Source organism: Aptenodytes patagonicus, chromosome 13 (assembly GCF_965638725.1).
Source record: "Aptenodytes patagonicus chromosome 13, bAptPat1.pri.cur, whole genome shotgun sequence".
NCBI classification, from domain to species: Eukaryota; Metazoa; Chordata; class Aves; order Sphenisciformes; family Spheniscidae; genus Aptenodytes; species Aptenodytes patagonicus.
Window position 1 is genome coordinate 2,067,832 of NC_134961.1, and position 12,549 is coordinate 2,080,380.

The window sequence follows — 12,549 nt, forward strand, 5'->3', positions numbered from 1 at the left end:
TTCGTTGCCCAGATTTATTATGAAATAACTGGCTACATCTTTGATATAGGTACAAGATAGAGCAGCTTCACACAAACACAATGAAGACTTCAGCTGTCAATTTTTTTATTACTCAGATCATTAGCTATGCCATCTTTGCTCAATTTTCTCCCTGAGACCGTTGATTAGAGCAGTTCTTACTTTATTGCATTTGTGGGCATGCTTTCCTCTTGAATGCTGCTACACTGTCCTCATTCTTCCAGTCTGTTCTTCAGCTTTCCACACCCAAATTAAGGTGCCACTCACTGCTGTTTTGGAAGTCCCTTGAAGATCTGCACATCTATTCTTTGAAATGTCTTTGGGAGCCGACTGAAGAGTGAGCAGCATCCCGCTGATCTGATCCAGCCCGACTCTCCTGTGTTTTGTCCCTAACGCGATCATTTGTACATGTTCAAAACGAATACAGGATGGGGATGAAGCACTCCAGCACCTGAATGTCAGCGAGGCAATCAGAGAAGCTGCAATTTTAATGATATGGAAGAAGTCACTTGTTTAGAGCCTGATGTGTGATGCTCTATTACCTGTGACAGCTTATGCTGGGACTATATTTGCTTCTGCTCTCACCTTCCCACGTTTCCTTGGATAATTTTTATTCCACAGCTCTCTTTAACTCATCTGCCCTGATTTCCAACTGTCCTTAGTTGGCTAAGAAATACAGAATTAACTCTTCTGTAAACTGTTTTGTTTTTTCAATGCTTTTGTCCCCTCCCCTCCTAAGCAGAGACTCACCTCTGCCAGACAAACATGGCTTTTGGTAGCTCAGTCACTGAACTTACTGATTTATCGTCATGTGCAACTCTCCTTCCAACCAACCTGGGTGTTGGAAACCAGATGGGAATAACCTGAGTGTCTTTGCTGTGTTTTCCCTATGGAAACACCTTCCACTAGCTTGGTCGGTTGACAGGTCCTTGTCTCCTGGACAAGTGGCTATAGCTACGTTTACTGCTTGGTTGGGTGTTATAAATAAGCACTACTAGAGGGATTATTGTTCAAATCCAACAGGAGGAGTGTTGCATTGCTTATTCTGGCATTTAAATTGAACCGTAACTAGCTGTAATTAGCTCCAATTGCATTGAGTTTTCAGCATCTCATATGACTTTGCATAAACCATTGAGATCACCGATCTTCATCGCGGTGCTCCCTTTTCCCAGCTGGTGGGCTCCTCTCCCCAGGCAGCCTGGTGGCCTCCTGTCCGGCCGCTGCCCCACCGGCTGTGCTCCTCTGCTCCCATGTGCATCCCCAGCCCGCTGCATGGGGCTGCCAACATGGAAATGTCACTGCCTGCGCTTCGGGGGCTTCCTCGCCAGTGCCGTAGCGGTGAGGGAGATGTCCAGCTTGTCACCTAACTGGTGCCAGGGATTTCATGCCTCCTTTGTTGGAAAGTTTTCCCTGAAACTCCAGTGAATTCAGAGGAAAAAGGAGCTTTGCCTTGCTGTAATTCCCAGCTCCTGACGTTGAATGTTTGAAAGGACTGCAGTTGGACTAGATGGTCGTCATGGGTCCCTTCCAACTGAACTGTTCTTTTCTACTTCTATTCTATTCTATTCTATTCTATTCTATTCTATTCTATTCTATTCTATTCTATTCCGTTCTGTTCTGTTCTGTTCTATGCTGGAGAATGGACAAAGTGCTTTATAGTCATTGTGGCAGCACTCAGAGCCAGGAAATCCCCTCAGGTTTCAGGAGATGTCTGGCCTGAGTTTGAGACCTGGGGTGGGAAACTGATATTTTTATCGTTACACAACCCGTGGCCTGGTGTTGGTGAAGTTTCCTCTCTGCAGCGTGCGCGTCATGCTGGAAAACTTAAGGCTGGAAATTAAATTGTTCCTGTGCTCCCATCCATGACCAGGAACAACCCAGTTACCATTGTCAACTGAAATTTAGAGTCCATAGCTGAGACCATAATGTAGAGGTATCTACAGAGAAAGACCCATAGCTTGATCTGCTATGCACCTTTCTTCTAATTCTGGCCTCCTACCTCCACCGGAAAGAAGTCAGTCTTCTGCCCCCTGCCAAACAGCCCTGAAGGTGCCCACAGATAGTTTTTGTCCAAAAATGAAGACTGGGCTTTCAACTGCAGAAAGACTCAGGTTGTTGCTGATTCTCAAGGCCGAGTTGTTGATGAGACGCGTGTCTCTGCCGGGGTAGCTATGACTGGTGGCCTGGGGATTCCAGTTCCTTGGTTTCTGGGATTGCATGGGTAATACTCCAAGGAGCTTTCCATCAGGAAGACTCCGGTTCATGCATAATTTAGTAGGTAGCTCCCCAAAGTTGGTACAACAATCCCAAGGTTGTTTGGTGCCCGTGGTAAATTTGTGATAGAGGATCTCAATAGGTATTATTGGAAAAGCATCAAAAACGCATGCCAAGTGAGGCAAACTGACGTTCTTAGTATCATCTAAAGAGTGAGTGGTCTATAAGTACCAAATTTGTTCCAGCCCAAGAAATCACCTCTTCAAGCACAATTGAATGGGATGAGTGGAGAAAGCCAAGGGAAGCAGTGACTTCTTCCTGTTAACCATACGGTACCTGCTTCAGAAGAACGGTAAAACAGCAGCAGTTCCCATGGCTGCGATTTCCCATCAGCACCAAATCCACCCAGGACAAAGAATTCAGTGTGATGGAAAGGACAAGACGAGAAGAGAGGAGAAAAGAGGAAGATGATGTCCATAGGGGAACAAGGAACAGCTACGCCGTGTCACTGTGTCCTCAATGCCTGACCCGTTCCTCGGCCCTGAGTGGCAGTGAGCAGCGGGGGTGGCATCAGGACCGCTGCATCCTCTTCCCAGCTCTGCTGCACCTGCAGCCATGGTCTTGGACAAGTCCTTTTGTCCTCTTCCCTCCACTGTGGTACTGTTACTGAGAATACCACCTTTTGGGACAGCTTTATGGCATCGTTAATGTTTATGGAGACCTTTGAGGTTCTTGGATTGGGAGGACAAAGAGCTGTTATTTAGTGGGCATCTCCACGGAGCAGTGGAGGTGCCCATCACACAACAGCCCTTTGCTCCTCTCTTCCAAGGCCATTTAGGACCCTTGGCCTTGCTGAGTTACGTGTTGCTGGTCTTCGCCCCTGTTGCTGCTGCTTTTTTCCCTCTCTCTCTCACTCCCCCTTTCTCTCTCCTCCTCCTCCTCCTCCTCCCCGACTCTGTAGCAGTTTCCTCGGGAGTGTTCAGCTAGCTGACACATTTGCCACAGATGGATGGTGCACACGGAGACAGCTGTCACTCCCGATTTGTGGTCCACTGCGTGACAGCAGGACTGATGCCTTCTGAAAGGCCGTCTCGCGGAGCACATGCACTCTGACATTCCTCGAGATGAGCCCTACAGACACCTCTCAGTGGACCTCGGGAGAAGCTGGCAAGCTAACCCTTCCCGCTCCCCCTCCCCGAAGCAGCCTGCAGGCTGGAAGAAAGCAAGCACTCTGGTGCGCACAAACACACACACACACACACAGGGCCAACCTCCTTGGGTAGTTCCGTGCCACTACCGGTCTGCCAGGTCCCAGCCCGGCTGTTTGCTCCTGATGCTGGTGTATGAAGTGAGGCGGGTTGAGATTTGCAAGAGGGAAAGGTCACCAGTGAAGCTGCTCCTTTCCCCTTTTCCGCCTTTTTAATTGCAGGAGGGAGGGATATGGGCTCCGGTTTCATTCTGTCAGAGCAGCTGCCTCCAGCCTCTTGAGCTCCTCTGTCACAGCAAAAGCCGATAGACTTTGCAGCACCAGCCCCTTCAGGCGTCTCCCTTCTCCATCACTTATGGTGGTCTCCATCACCGATGATGGTTTCCATCACCTATGACCCACACAGCAACATGGAAATTCCCCCTCGTGGCAGGGGGTTCCCCCCCACCTCTTCACCCCAGCATTGCACACTGAGGTGGGACACGCTGCCGTAACAGGACTCTGACATTTCCCGTGGAGGTTCCTCTCACCAGCTTGAGGCCAGCTGCAAAGGTAAGGCTGACTTAGGCAAGGCGGCTCCTTTGAGAACAAAGCCCTCTGCCCTTAGCCAGTCTGAGGCTCGTAGTTTCAGGTCCCAACCACCCACACCTCTCCTACACGCTGACACGTAGACACCTGAGTATTCAACTCTGAGGCCTTCAACAAAACCCTTCTGGTGGGTCTTTCAGTTGGACAGACAAAGCAAAACAGTGGAAACAGTCTTCAGCTCTGGGCAGAAGAACAAAAATCTTCCAGATGCTAGACTCCATGGGAACTCGTCCTGCCTTCGGTCCTCAGAGAAAAATCTTCTTTCCAAAAAATGGCTATGCACAGCTGTTAGTTGTCCATCTGACTTGAGGGAGGTTGTGGTCAAGGGAATAGGTCTTCCCAAAAGGATTGGGAAGGATCCAGCAAGTTTGAACTAGATCTAGAGAATATCATCTGGGCCCTTCTGGAAGTGACCTGAGACTTCCCCGTCTTGCTCAGTGTCTGCGCCCTATCCCACGTTACACAAGAACCCAGTGGCTGCACAAGGTCATGCCAAAAGTCCTTCTAATAAGGTTCCTGGGTGGCATTCAACAGTAGAAACCCAGAGAAGAGGACAAAAGCAGAGGAAACATATATGAGCCTTCTCTTGGCTACTCTCCAAGCCTTCAACCAGTCATAGCTGAGGGACTTTCTGAACCAGACATAATTTCTCTGTATTTAATAACTCCTGGTGGAATTCCTATCCTAGCAGTGCCTGGCTAGGTCTGCTCACCCATCCCCTTCCAAAGTCTTTATGAGCCGTTTGTAGGTACAGGAAGATTTACAAAGCTGCAGGGACATTAGTTATCCCGGTCGCTTTGACCCCTTGACTCCTGTTCCCAACCCCTCGGAGCAGGCTGAGTCTGTTGGGTCGGAGCCAGCTCAGCAAGACACAGAGAAAGTGTGAGTTTGCACCAGGACTCGGCTTTCGTGGGTCCTTCAGCAACAGGAACGGTGTCTCCCATCAAGCTAGTCATGAAGGCTGTGTAGTGGTTCCAAGTGGGCAGCAGGTTACAGGCACGGAGGATTTGCACAGCAAGTGTGTCGCCTTTGAGCTTTAAGGCTGAATGCAGCTCTGTTATCTGGGCAAGGACACCTCCAGCTTAGTGGGAGGTCACGCCAAGCTGGCATCAGCATGAGATGAAGGTTTCTATTCAGGCAGGGTGGTGATCCATGGGAGGGAAGAGGGGACACTTACCCAGTGCGAAAGCTGGCAGAGCATTTCCAGATGTGGCAAAATATTAGGAAAAGTATGGATCCAGCAAGAAACTCCAGCACCAGAACTGCACGGTCAAGAGTGCTGAAAGAGTCATTGAAAACCTTAAGAAGAGGCTGAAATGGACCCCAGTGCAGTTGAAACTAAGGAGGAAAGAGCAGTGCCATTTCCCTCTTGATGAGAGCTCCCCAGAAAGGCAAAGACCTACTCTGCCTCCGGAATAATTCACCTGTACCTTTCCATCAAGCCATCTCTAAATGGAGCTCTCTGACCCTCGAAGATGGGCCCTCCCAGGTCATAAGCTACCAGCAGCAGCCGTGAGAAAGGGTCCTGAGAGGGGACTGTGCTCCTCTGCTGGAGAGAAGGAACTATGGGCTCTTACAAGGTCTCAGGAGGTTCTGGTCTCAGCTGGTAGCCTTCAGCCCGGTCTGCCACACAGCAGCGAGTCCCTAGAGACTGGTGGTCCAGGGTCACATCCTTTGCTCTGACACAGCTATTTTAAATGAGGTTGGGAAGACCAGACATTTTGGCATTGCCATAGGCCCCTCTGCAGTGGCGTTGCAAGGCTCCAGAACGTGCAGGGGCACGAGAAGCAATTATGTTGTGAGAACACAGGTCTCTGGGGAAACCACGGTCTGTCCGGACAAAGCATGGTCAGACCAGGCACTGGCCTCTTCAGGACTTTCCCTCCGAGATCCTCGGAAAGATGAGAACTGGTGAGGCTGGGTCGCCTGAGGAAGAGCTCTCTGAGCTTTAGCAGGATGGACGCACGAGCTCCAAGGTAGGAGACCTCAACTCAGTCTCTCTCTGACGAGCCGAAGGCAGCAGACACAACCCCTGCTAGACACCTTCTGCCCAGACAGACCCTTCTGGGCAGGCACGTTACCAGCCTGACCCTTGGCCTTTCAACTCCTAAGATGGTTATAGGGAAATCTTTGCTCATGACCTCATGGGGCTCAGTCCCAGATGCCATGTGATTAGATGGTCCTATTAGATGCCACCTCAAAGCCAAATTCCCCCAAGTTTGTGTCAGCTGGAGATGGAGGATCCCTCCCCCATACTCAGCTGTGAGCGTACCCAAGGTTCCAGAACTGTTTCAATTAAGTAGTGTAGCACAATGCTATTTTTTTTTTCCAAATATTTTTGAAGGAGGTGGAAATGCAGGTCAGAAAAAGATACAGGTTTGCAGGCAGGGTCTCGGACCTTGTGCGCACATTGACAGTCCAGCCAATCCAGGCTGGGATGTTTTGGGAAGGGAGCAAAACAAGTTTTGAATGAAAAATTCTTAGTTTTTGAACCTTAACAAAATACAAATAAAAACATTTGAAAAAAGAAACCCCACATTCATAAGAAAAACAGGAACCCGTAATTATGGACAGAGAAACGATTCATCTGTGCTGTACATGACCAAGTCCACCAGAAGACGGCATGCTCCGAGGAGGACTCTGGGTTTGGGAGGAATATCATTTCCTCGGTGTCCCCTTTCTGAGGACAGGCTTGCTCGGCAGGGAGGCCAAGCCACCCGCACGGCTGCTGGGAGCACCAAGCCACAGTGCTGGGGTGACAATTCCCATGCCGACCCGGAGACGTCGCTTGGGGCATGCTTTCCCAGAGGAGCTCCAGCTGGGAATGCCCTACTCAAAACGGGAGACAGATGCGCCCCGCTTGGCTCGCAGCCGAGAGGCACAGAAGGTAAGCCGAGAAGCAGGACTGGCGCTTTGCCATGGGGAGCTGGTGGGATGGTGGCAGCAGTACCAAGGGCGGGGAAGCCACCAGGTAAAATTTGGTGGAGAAGGCGGTGAAACAGGGATTTCTGCCCACAATCTGCAGTCCCTGCTCTGCACAACCAGGTATGCACCCCGGCTGCTGGGGAGGCTGGAGATGGAGAAAAGGGAGGAAACTTCACGGCTACTGCTGGAGAAATGTCCTCAAACCATCAGGGACCTCTGGCAGGACAGTAGGTGCAGCAGCTTCCTGCCTGTCCTCGCTGTCCCCTCCACGGTGGTGGCCGGGACACCCACGCACGCCTGACTGTGCCAGCAGCTCCCCACCATCCCCTTTCCCTTGGACGGGTGAAGGGGGCTGCCCCGGTCCCAAGCACCACACAGAGCTCTTCCTGGCCGGCACCCCACTCCAGGAGATGCCATCTCAGGAGCTTTGCACCAGCGTGGTGGCCCTGACGCCCCAGGACCTGGTCTCCGGTTGTGCTTGGGGAAGGATGGTTGGAAAGCCCTGGGAGCACTCCATCCCTGCCCAGCCTGGCAGCACCAGGGGCATTACTGGGGAGGGATAAATATTTTGCACTCAGAGAGCTGCAGATGGATGGCGGCATTTGGAAGCGAAGCCGTAGCCCCTCACCTGCTCGGCGGCGAGGCAGGCGTGGGATCAAGGCAAAGGCGCCTTCACATCTCGCCAGCCTTGAACAGCAGATGAAAGGGGGCCGCTGGGAGCCAGGGATAACAAAAGGAGAGCGGGGAAAGTTCGGGTCAGGCAGGGATTTCTGGCTGGTGGGTTTTCCACTGAGAAATTCTCTCTGCCTCTTTCATGATGATGAAGATCCTTTTAATTTTTTTCTTCCCCCTTTCTCCTCTCCTTCTTCTTTTCCCCTTTCGCCAGGCTGATAGCTGGGAGCCGCGGAGCATGTGATGCATCTTCCATATAGGGGCAGGAGCAAAGCAAGACCAACTGATGGACGCCCTAGGGCCAGACTTGCAGACAATATATAACCTACTGCATGATCTAAAACGCTTCCCACTTTCACAGAGTGAACATCAGGCAGAGTGGAGCCGCAGCGAGGGAAGAGGAGTCCTGCGTGCAGGTAAGTCCTCATCGTCTCCTTCCCCAGGAGGCTGTCCCGGGGAGGGGGAAGGTGCGAGGCACCCGCTCCGCTCCCGCGGCGAGCGGCAGCGCCCAGCTGTTGTGGAGGCAGGCGGGATGGGGCAGTTATTAGTGTTATTAGTGGGGGTTTTTTAACCCTTTTCGGCTCCAGCAGTGCCTGTGTAAGTCGGAGTTCAGGACGGCGGTTGGGTGCGTGGGAGACTGGGTCCGGCAGAGCCCAGCCTCAGCCTCTCTCCCTGCAAACACCGACGCTGTGAGCTGGAGAGCATCCCAAACCAGCCGTGGGTTCGTTTGCTCGTATTTCTTGCTGTCAACGTCTGCCTGGGCTGCGGGCAGCGCACGGCTCCTGCCTGGCTGCTCTGAGCCATCTCCCACCCAGGCACCGTCCTGTCCCACCCGCCCACGTTGGGGCTCCCCTTGCCTTTTACAAAAGACCAAAAGAATTATCAAACAACTTTAAAAAACACTTTTGCTCAGCCCGCCGCCTCCAGCGCCTGCCTGGCTGCCTCCACCTCCCTGTGCTGGAATCTCCTTTGCAAAGGAAACTGTTCCCGGCCGGGGCTGAACAGGGGACGTGGGCTGGGGGCAACGCGGCGGCAAAATGCAAAACAAAGCGCGCCGGGCGAGTGTCTCTCTGTGCGTGCATGTGTGTATGTGTGTATGGGGGGGTCTGTACAGCCCACCTGCTGCCGCTTTCCCTATACCCGTCCTCACGGTGGGGGAACAGACTTCGTGCCTGAGATAGTTTGTGTCCTGCTGAATGGGAAATAATCCTAGCAACAGCTACGTGGTCTCCGCGGCCCCGCAGAGTTTATAGCTGGGGGGGAGGCGCGGGTCTGGTTTTCTTTGGGGTATCAACTGTGTCTGAAGGTGATGTGGGGACCGAGGAGCCCAGGCTGTGTTTGGGGCTGGGAACCTCCGTGAACTCCCAGACTGGAGCAAGCCCCCCGCGGTCCCAGGCGAAACAGACGGCTGTAATTGTAAACGGGTTAAAGAGGGACAAAATCATTAAAATGAATGTTCTGGGGCATTTCTGCTTATACACCCCCAGTGAGTGCACAGATGATAAAATTGCTCTGTGTGTGCAAGGGGGAGGCCAGGCTGAGGATGTTCCGTGCCTCAGTTTCCCTGCCTGTGCACTTCACCTTCCCGTGGTCCTGCCCGCCAGCCCTGTGCAATGCTAGCATTTGCTGCGGTCCCCCTGTGCACGTACAAAGGGGTCTGCCCAGGGGAGCAGCTTTTCATTGGGGCATCAGAATCCAGCCACAGATCTTAATTAAGACTGTAATTAAATGAGGGGACTCAGAGGACCTGCAACATTAAGTCAGAGGCACCTCTGCGAGCAGAGCCAGCTCTGCAGGGTGGTGTGGGTGGGAGAGGGACGGCTGCGTCCCCACCACACCGGACCAGGACGGGGGGATGCCCGGGCAGCACCCTGCACCCTGCCCATGGGTGCCGGGGCTCCGGGCACAGCTGGAGCTGCCGATCCTGAAGGCAATCGCGTGTGACCCCTTCTCTCCCCTGCCAAGCTGTTTGCACTGAGCTTCCCCACTGCAAAATCTCAGCTGCGAGCAGGGCACCGAGCCGTACCCCCAAGCCGGGAGGTGCACGCGTCGCACGAGCGGAGCAAGATCAGGCAAAGGGGTGGCAAGGCAGGTACCACCGGGGTGCCCCCGTCCCGGTGCCTGCTGGCAAAGCCGGGGGTGCCCAGCGCCGTACGCTAGTGCCCAGCCAGAGGGAGAAGCAAAGATGTCAGGGATTTTTTTCCTCTCGTGGAATCAGATCGTCCCCATCTCCCACGGCTTTTCTCCTCACCGCTTTTCTCTTCTCCCACCCTTCCCAAATTTCAAATTTGGGACAAATTTCAGGGCACTTTCGGCCAAGCTGGAGCCTGAAGTCAGCCCTGCCCCTTCTCCCAGCCCCCAGACTGGTTTCGGCTAGCAGTGTTGTTTTCGGTGGCGGGGACATCAATAGCACAAAGCATCCACTCCAGCACCATCCCTTGATGTTCCCACTCTTGATGAGCACCATCTGGAGAAGGTTTTACCCCTGCAGCGCCTTGCCCTGCTCCAGGGATCGTACCGCGGGTTTCTCGGTGGCACCTACAGCCCCCGCGCAGCTGCGAGGGCACTGCCTGTATGGGAACACCAGCCCTGCAGGGACCAGACCAAGTGCAGCTCCAGACCTGAGAGCAGGACCTGTGTCCCTGGTCTCCTGTCAGCACCAGCGCTTGCTGGGCCCGGAGATGCCCTCAGCTTGCTCTTCTCATGCCGGGAGGTGGGCTTGGTCACCCACCTTGGCGCTTGGGCTGCCGTCTGTGTTTGCATCGGGCTTGGGCTTGTTATTATTTGCAATTATTATTATTTCCAATCTGCCGGAACGGAGCGATACAGAAGTATGGGGCTGGCAGGTGGGTTGATGGGCACAGAGGGCAGAGCCATTGCTGTTGTCATGTCCTCACCATGGTTCCGCAGAGCTTGGGAGAAGCATCCTTCAGATCTGGGGAGAAAAGGGACCGACCCCATTTCTGACGTGCCGTATTGCAAAGAGAAAGCTGCAAGCCCGGCCGGAGGGTGCTGCAGACAGGGCAGGGATAGCAGAGGCATCTGATTGCTCTCCAGCGTGGGCTCCTCTCCGGGATGCGGGGTGGTTTCCTGGGCACAACATTAGCCACCCCAGCCCAAACCCAGGGCGGGCACCGAGCCCGGCACTGGGAGCGCCGGGAAGGGCTGGCAGAGGCAGCAGGGCTGGCACAGCTGTGTGGCTTTCAGAGATACTTGATCGATAGCTTCTTCCTAACGCTCCCCCATTCCCCCAATCCCCACATGCATTTTTCATGCTAACCCCTCCTAGGCAAAGGCTGTCTACGCAGGAAAAGAAAAAGAAAAAAATACAAAACACAACAAACCACAACCAAAATCTACTTTTGTTTCTCTGGTCCCCGGAGGTTGTTTTAGTTTAAGGGCCAATCTATAGATTCAGGGCTGGGAATATCTTTGCTCCACGAAAAGAGAGGCATGAAAAAGCTCCCTGGGGCTTTTCTTAAGCCTCTTCAGGTTGGCCCAGAGCTGGAAAAGGCTGGGCTCTGTACAGCGAGGCCGGGTCTAATGGTACAACACCGTTTGGGCGAGCTGGGAGGCTGGAAATGGGAGCTGGGCTTCTCTGCAGCTCTTCTTGGGTTCACAACCCTCCCAAGACATGCCGGGATGAAGTGGTTAGCAATGGGGGTCCACAGCTGCCCTCCCCGGGGTGCAAAGGGTCTCCGGGGCTCCTCGTACGGCTGCAAGTCGATCTATGCATGCAGAGCTGGGTCCGGGGTGATCCCAGGCCACTGCAGCCGGGAAGCCCGGTGGATCCCTGGGCTGGTCCTGCCTGGCTCCCCAGGAGAGAAGAGCTCAGCTGAAGGCTTGGTTATTTCCCAGAATTAGGAAAAAACCTGCAGGGTTTGGGCAAAGGGCAATTTTCAGGGCAAATCCCCTTTTTCTGTCTCCTGTTGTCTGTGAGGGGTGTTCCCTTTTTGCTCCCCGTTTTTGGGTGGCACCAGTAAGTTTTTGGGTGGCACCAGTAAGACCCAGGAGCATCCCACAGCCCGTGCTTTGCCAGTGCTCCCGTGACTCTCGCTCCCATCACCAGCACCAGCCCAGCCTGTGCAGGGATGCCGAGAGCCCCTGGCAGCTGCCTGCCTGCCAGCGTGTGTGTGCTGAAGGACCGATCCTCTGGGCGAGGGCTCGATGCTTCCCAGGGTCCCTCCAGACCCACACTCCCCACTGCACCCCTATCACCCCCCAGCAGGCACGGCGTGGGCTGCTTCAGCCCCATTACCTTGGGAGCACGTCTGTGCCCTCAACACCTGGGGCCAGACCCTTCTCCCACGGGTTTTGCAGCAAGGAGACTCCTGCAGCATCACACGCGCTGCCTGCATCCCAAAATTCCCATTATTTCCCTGCGCCAGGGCTGAAGCTGCGGGCGCCGAGCCTGCACACAGCTCTCATCGCCCTGCAGCAGTTTTTCTGGTCCGTAAAGAGCCCAGCCGGCGTGGGCAGTGCACGGGCAGCCGGAAAGCATCCTCCCCACAGCCCTCCCATGCGCCTCCAGGGCCGAGGTGTCAGGGATGCGGCCGCACCGAGACGGCGTGTCTGGGGTCCAGCGGACGGGAGCGCTTCCCCGCTCCGATGGCGAAAAGGGCACAGGCCAGAAATAGAAGGGGGAGGAGGACACTGTGACCTTTCCAGCAGCCGGTGATGAATAAAACTTTCCGGCTACCTGTAGGAAGGCGCAGGGCAAGCTTCGTTATCGTCTCATCAAAGGATGACGTCCCCTGTGAGCAGGACAGCGATTGCCGCAGCGCCTGTGGGGATTCCTGGAATGAACCTGCCGGTGCCTGGCTCTGGCGGTTGTACAGCGCCGGGCGCACGGCGGGCTCCGGCTGCGTCCGGGAGCTCTCGGGATGCTCCTGGAGCTGAGCAGGGAGGGAGGAGGGGATGGCAGC